Source organism: Macrobrachium rosenbergii, chromosome 2 (assembly GCF_040412425.1).
Source record: "Macrobrachium rosenbergii isolate ZJJX-2024 chromosome 2, ASM4041242v1, whole genome shotgun sequence".
Classification (NCBI taxonomy): domain Eukaryota; kingdom Metazoa; phylum Arthropoda; class Malacostraca; order Decapoda; family Palaemonidae; genus Macrobrachium; species Macrobrachium rosenbergii.
In genome coordinates this window covers 53,271,771-53,279,040 of record NC_089742.1, presented here as the reverse complement: position 1 = coordinate 53,279,040, position 7,270 = coordinate 53,271,771, and the positions used below count along the sequence as shown (strand labels likewise).

The 7,270-nt window shown below is 38.3% G+C and overlaps 1 long non-coding RNA gene across 1 annotated transcript in view; it reads right to left on the bottom strand.

Annotated features, from left to right (window-relative positions):
* Positions 1-3,625: 3,625 nt before the first annotated feature.
* The window catches only part of LOC136846901 (uncharacterized), a 428,530-nt gene continuing 424,885 nt past the window's right edge, over positions 3,626-7,270 (bottom strand). The window contains exon 8 of the long non-coding RNA XR_010855563.1: positions 3,626-4,108. This is a non-coding gene — a long non-coding RNA (uncharacterized lncRNA). The remainder of the gene's footprint in view (positions 4,109-7,270) is intronic.

Below are 7,270 nucleotides of genomic sequence, written 5' to 3'. Positions count from 1 at the left end.
ATATTACCAAGGATCTCTCCTTCATGACTAAAAAGTTACCAAATATAACAGCAGTACTATTTTTTTTATCCCTCTTTACCGCGTAAGTTTCAAGCTGATCGTATACCAAAAAAAATCTCTTCTCCAAACTTAGCGAGGCAAAGAACTACAATTTTCCTTATCATCACCCATCTCCGCTACTTCTGATCTTCAGATGAATGCTAATGCCATTTTCTCTCACGTTTATCCCAGCTCCAACAGTTAAAATTCTACTACAATAATTTTTGTATTATGTATCGTCACAGCCTGGTCACTGCAATAACTATATTCCAGTTCTCCTGGAGCTATATTTTTACTATTCTTTCTTTCACTGAATGCCATATCACTCGTGTTTCCTTGCTTATACCACGCCTTATTTCAAACGCTTCTCGCCTGTACTGTGCTATGCATTTCTACAACTATAGCTTTGAGCAAAGTGCTTCAAATCCTGTGTCCAGCTCTTTGGTGACATACACACCATACAGACGAGCAAAAAAAGTTATTGTAGTGTTTTTAACTTTCAGAGAGAGAGAGAGAGAGAGAGAGAGAGAGAGAGAGAGAGAGAATGTAGGATATTCATTTGTGAACGGGGATCTATTAAAACTTCTAAAGTTTTCCTCATACGAAGCATTTTTACATCAGCTACTGCAACATAAATCGTACATGACTCTCACAGTGTTTTCACTTTTCAGTTCCACAAACCAAACAAGAAATAGTCTACGTAAATGTGACTAAGGCATCGAAACAATGTATATCCATCTGTCCCAAATGAAGATCTTCCTTAAATATTTCGGGGTGATTTCCTTCCCAAAGGGTTCTTCACTTTTTTTACTACACCCACTTCTGCCTGGGGCACAGTACGTCATAGTTTCGGACCACTGGCACTTCTTGCATTTGACTCACTCAATTTTCAACTTATTCTCCTCAGCTTAATCCCTAGACGAGGTCGATGCTTTTCAATGTGACTCGTTTAGCTGTTTCCATCTTAAACGGCTCATTTCATAATTTGTTTGGGATGATGTTTTACGGACGGGTACCCTTCCTGACTACAGTCCTCCCTATTATCAGGGTCTGGGACCGGCACCAATTTAGGCTGGTCCCCGCCCCCATTGACTAGATTTTTATTGAATTTTCAACCAACGAATTATTATTGCGTGAATAATTAAGCTTTCATTTTAGTAAAAGTTTCTTCTTTTGATTAATTTTTCTCATTATTTTCCGTAGAAAGCTTGCATTGGGCGCTAATGTGCTTTATTTGTTATTCCATTCGAAAACACGTATTTCTGAGCAATATTTCAACATCACCGAAACTCAGAAGGCTTTCAAAGTGCCTTACAAAATTTCATAGCACGTTACTGTCGAAATACTGCAGAAACTGAATACATTACAAAATCTCCCATTGATGATATTACAGAATTAACGATATTATAGAAGAAAATCTGGCTAACGGGTCGCAATACAAGGCTTCGTGACTTCAATATGTCTACTTTATTGTCCGTAAATTTATTTTCAAAATAATTATACAAAATAAGTGTTTAGCTAAACAAGCTAAAAATAATAACTGATAACTGAGAGATTTGCACCAGATTTATACTTTACTAGAGAGAGAGAGAGAGAGAGAGAGAGAGAGAGAGAGAGAGAGAGAGAGAGATTCGTCTCACAGACGACGAGACGAAGCGAATATGAAACTCAGGCAGCCATAGACTGGTGGTGCTGGAATTTCACTAAAGTCCTTTTTCGGAGAGAAAAAGTGAATGACGTTGAGTGACGTCATCACTACGCCATCAATAATGCAGGCAACTACCGCCGGGTTAAAATGACGTTTATAAATTAGTCACACGGCCTCATCATGCAGGCAGGATAACACACCATTTCCCTCGCCATCAAACATGAATGATCGTAATGCTTTACACTGATTGTGCATATAGGACGGAGCGGGGCATCCCTTACAGTCACATACACCTGTACACAAACACACGAGAAATACATACATACAAACATACAGTCTGTCAACACGCCCTCTGTCCCCGCCCCACCTCTCCACCGGGAAAGGGAGATTGGGTGGGAGGGTGGGGGGGGGGCGGGTTATGGGCGGTTATCCTGATGTAAGCTGACAAATTTTTGGGGTTGGGTGGAGTGGCTGGGTGAGGTTAGGGTGGTGGGTGTTGGTCCTTAGGAGGGTTTACTCCCTCCCCCTACCCTCTCCTCCTCGTTGTCCAAATGATTACCTTTTGGAAACACGCCCTGATGTGGCAAGCTGTTTAAGTGCACTGCAGTGGAGCAGATGGATGAAAGTCAGGGTATTACAGTGGGGAATGGAGTGGCTTTTAAGCATTAGTAGGAAAGAGGGCACGCAAATTGCATGGAAAAAAAAAATACCCATCTGCATGGGCTGTGATAATAATAATGATAATAATGATTGGATGTTATAAATTTTATGATAATAATTGGACAACATTAATGTTGATAATTTCATTCATACTTTTTGTGGGTACTGAATTTTATGGGAGAAATCTACCTGAATTTTGACAATTTTGGGCAGATTTGCTGCTTATTACCACTGACACAGTATTGTCACTCAACCTATTCAAAACCTACTATTTATTAAGACATTTGTTTATCAAGAAAACAAAAACAAAAACAAAAAAAGGTACTGGATTAGCCTTTCCAATAAATGAAAGTTTCCGAAGCTGCAGTTCCATTTAATTATTAAACGATGAAAATTAAAATTAAAGTTTTTTATATCTGTTTTCATTACTCTAAATCTCACGCTTCACTTTAAACACTGTGGGTTTAAAACCCCAAACTTAGTCCTATTATCTTTTGCCCATATTATATCAATTAAAAACTAGCACATAGCTGCAAGCAGTAATAAAAGCAGTAAATAACAATCTATAAAAATAATATCAAAGAGTAGAATGTAAAAAGAGGAGGAGATCATAAAGAAATGTTTAAGACCTAGTCTCCTTCCTTCCTTCCTTTTCCTTCTGTTCCCATTTTCGGGTCTGGGCTACCAAGGGGTCTTTGGTTGACTGTTCCATTGGCCTCAGTTCTTAACAGAATCTAACTGACAGGCACGACAGGGAAAAAGAGGAGAAAGAAATGAGCTTATAAAAATTTAAACCATATACCTATTAGCATTTTTTAAACTGACATCAGTGAGACCATACCTGTTAACTTTTATGTTTCTCTCGCTCTTTATTTTTCTCTCTCTCTTTTCAACTACTTCTTCATCTTCTTCTTCTCTCTCTCTCATCCTTCTTACATAAAACAAGAGTGCGGAGGATGAGTGCCAAGTGTGAGAACCCGGTCAGAGATCTACTGCCTATCTTCAGTTTCAGGGATAAGATTTCCTGTTGCGTTATCCCACACTCACATATCATTATATCATGCACAGAATGAGTGAATAATTTTGATTGAAATATTTTAAAACCTTAATCCGTGTTGATTATATTGTTTTTATCGACTAAACTCACTGACAGTAATAATACTGCATAGCAAACAACAAACTAAATGCTCGTTTAGGCAAATTTACTTTCAATCAAGTATTTTTTTCACTATGGCAGGTTTATGAGGGAATTAGTAATATTAGCATTAATCAGAAAAATAATATCAAGACGATAAACTAAAGTAAATTACTTAATATCCTCACACCGTCTTATCCTTTAATAAATAAATTAATTTCCTCACACCGTCTTTTCCTTTATTTTGACAATAAAATCCAATGCGTTTCATTCTCAAACTTCCTAAAAAGAAAGCAATGGACAAAAATACCCATTAAATAAATTCCTACTGAAATTTAGGAAAACATTAAATAGTCAAGAAAAAATAAAAAACAGAAATCCCTCATTGCGAAAAAAAAATCTCACGAAGGAACAGAAGGCTATAAATAAGGATTAGGAATTAAGAAGCGAAACGGAATATTTTTAAAATATAAAGGCGAGGGAATTCCTTTCCAAAAGGGGACGGGATCTGGGTTCCTTACCTGTTAATTGTGACTGATCTATGATTGACGCCCGATTATCGTTTCTGGCAGACTAGCTTTTATGTCCATTCATCTTTAACGAACGTCGTCAGTGGCCATCAACAGCTAAAAATAGAAATGTATAATACACGCCTTCTGAAGAAAAGCGACAAAGAAGCTACCATCAGTCTCGTTTAAAAAAGAATTAATCGTTTCTCATTTTTGATCAACCCCAAACATCTCATCATTAACAAATTTCTCACATTTAATTCGTATTTCGAAGCCGCTGAAAAACTACAACCCAACATCGTGGTAAATTGCATTTATCAGTTTTTACAATTATTTTTGCTTAAAAATTTTTAGTTCAATTGAAATTCAGATAAATATTATTAGTTTCTTTGGTATTCGTCTTTTTCTTGAGTCTAATTTTGCTCTTATAAAATCTAATCGTAAAACAAGCCACACTGGTAATGTTACCAATTACTTAATCATTCACCTAAATTAATTATCATTAGCACTCTTTCTCTTTTCCACAATATATAACTATCTTTGGCTAGTTTCAACTGTGCTTGATTCTACCTAGTTTAAATATTTTGCCAAAATTAAACTTAAAAGTTTCTTTGAAGTTCATAACCTATATCCAGCATAATAAAATATGAAGTTGTTATTATTATTATTATTATTATTGCCTTCACTTCTTTAACGTGACACACGAAAAACATTGTCCGTACTACGATTCTTATCTCATTGGTTAACAAGAATTACGCTTTCCTTATGGAGTAAAAGGAGGTTTTTTATTTTTATTTTTGGCTGATCTTACTTTGTAACAAACGCTGCCTGTTATTAATACTGAATTTTTATGGATCGGCACCGAAAAAAAAAATATTCCAAGTGACTGAGAAGCAGTCAGTCTTGGCTGGACATAACACGCAAGACCCCAACACTATATCCAGAATTCCAAGAAGAGAGAGAGAGAGAGAGAGAGAGAGAGAGAGAGAGAGAGAGAGAGAGAGAGAGAGAGAGAGAGAGAGAGAGGGTCTCTTGCGCCTTTGCATCATGCAGGTGAGTCTTCCGCAAGGATAAACATGAGAAGTGAAGGAAAGTCTTCAGGAGACATGTTTGGAACGAGATGTGTAGGTTTCCCCTTCCGAAGGCTGCAAAATGCGTTTTGTTGTCGCCCTGCCTACGCACGACGACGCTCAAAGTGCAAGACGTGGATTCCCCTCCACGACCAAAGCTCGCTTGCAAAATACGAAACTGGTCGGTAACGGTCTGCCAAATAAAAAAAAAAGTAAATAAATAAATAAAATTAAAAACATTGAAAGAAGAAAAACCTGGAAGAATAAAAGCCGTATCCAAACCCCAGGAAAAAAAAAAAATTGAAAAAAGGAAAAGAAAAGTTTTGGAAACTGGACATTCGAAACAAGGTGTTTCCTGAAATTTGCATGACTCTTTATCAATAACGTTCGCGAGCATTTTCGACGAAAAAACATAAATGCGGCCGAAGCAGCGGAACCGTACCGCCGCCTGTGCGGTAAAATAAGCTAACCGCTATCGAGGATGCAATCCTGAAGCCAGCCCACACCTATGCACTATGTATACCGACACCCCACCCACAAAAAGCCGGGAATACATGGCATGAATATCATAGGCGCTGACCTCATTCCGATGATTTTGCATTCGGGAAAATCAGGAAAATGGGAAAAACAAAAGTTTGAACGGGAGAAAATCGCTGCGTTGTATTTCAGAAAACAAGTTTCGAAACCGTTGCACGACGAAAAAAGGTATTTTATAAAAGAATATATAGACGATAATAATTTCGGAAAAATATGATTGTAGACTATAAATCGTAATTCAGGAAAGAGTATATAAAAAGTAGTTTGGTCTCATAACAGAACATTTCAAATTAACAATTGAAGCTCAAGTCCATCACAACAATAAGACATCCTTTGAGAAGATCGCTCTCAAAAATAATGCAAAAATACCTTCGGCTCATAAAAAAAATGGTAATTTCTACTACAGACAATGAATCTTTTATCTGATTCCATTTCCACCCTAAAACTAAACCGGAATAACAATCTCTCTCTCTCTCTCTCTCTCTCTCTCTCTCTCTCTCTCTCTCTCGCTCTCTGTGTCCGTCCCTCTCTCTGTAGGGCTTCTTTCCTGGCCCCTTCCCTGCCCCCACCTCCCCGGCTTTCAAAGCGATGGGTAATTCAGTGTAATCAAAACCTCTTCGTCAGGGCCCCCAGCAGAAGCAGAAGCAGGAGCAGGAGGTCGCTCGTCACCGTCAAGACCAGCATTAACCACTTCCGAATTATTCAAAGGCTGGACATCATCACGTCCTTCAGGAGTCACTTAGAGAAGGGGTATATGTCGCCCTTCCTCCTCCTCCTTCTCCTCCCCCTACCTCCTAATCGTATCTCCCACCCCCTACCCCTATCCCTCCCCTGTTTCTCTCCGGGTCACATTAACCCAAGAAGCCTTTGGTTCAGTGGCGATCCCTACCTTAGGAGACCCTTTCTCCCCCTCCTCCCACCCCCAACAAATCCCAGGGACCCCTAGATAACCTCCGGGGTGTAGGAGGATAAGGGGTGAGCAAGAGGGTAGAGGGATCTCCAGGCCGTCCTTCCAACAGAGCAGGGGGCCGGGGTAGGGGGAAGGACCTGTCGCATGGAATATTTCGTTGCAAATGGAAATCGCCGCCAACGTCTATGAAAAAGGAATGATTTCATTTCGAGACCAAAATAAGACTCTGACGGCGATGAGGTAAATTTGCCCAGGCGAGGTTCATTTACGGTGAAGGATTTCTGCTGAAAACGGTGACGAACCGATCAAAATTTTAGCGGTTGCTTATCTGTACTTCTGCCGTAGAACAGTTCTGATTAAAAAAAAACAAGATGAAAGACTACAGACTCTGCAGAAAATCAATATTTCATAAGGAAAGCATCCTTGTAAGCATCGAAACTGACGCATAGGTATACATATTTGTGGTGTAAATCCTAAAAGTCTGTTATTGATGATGAAAAAAGATGAAAGGCACATAAAGCTCTTCAGTATAAATCAGCGTCTTTCTTCAAGTATCTATGACATTGAAACGTAAACAGGAAATTATCAGATAAGTATATAAAGTACAACAGGCAGTATCTGTACTGCAATAATAATAATAATAATAATAATAATAATAATAATAATAATAATAATAATACATTCAAATTACCCTCGAAGATGTTCACTGAAAAATTCATATTGTACACACACGCACACACACATGTATATATATATATATAT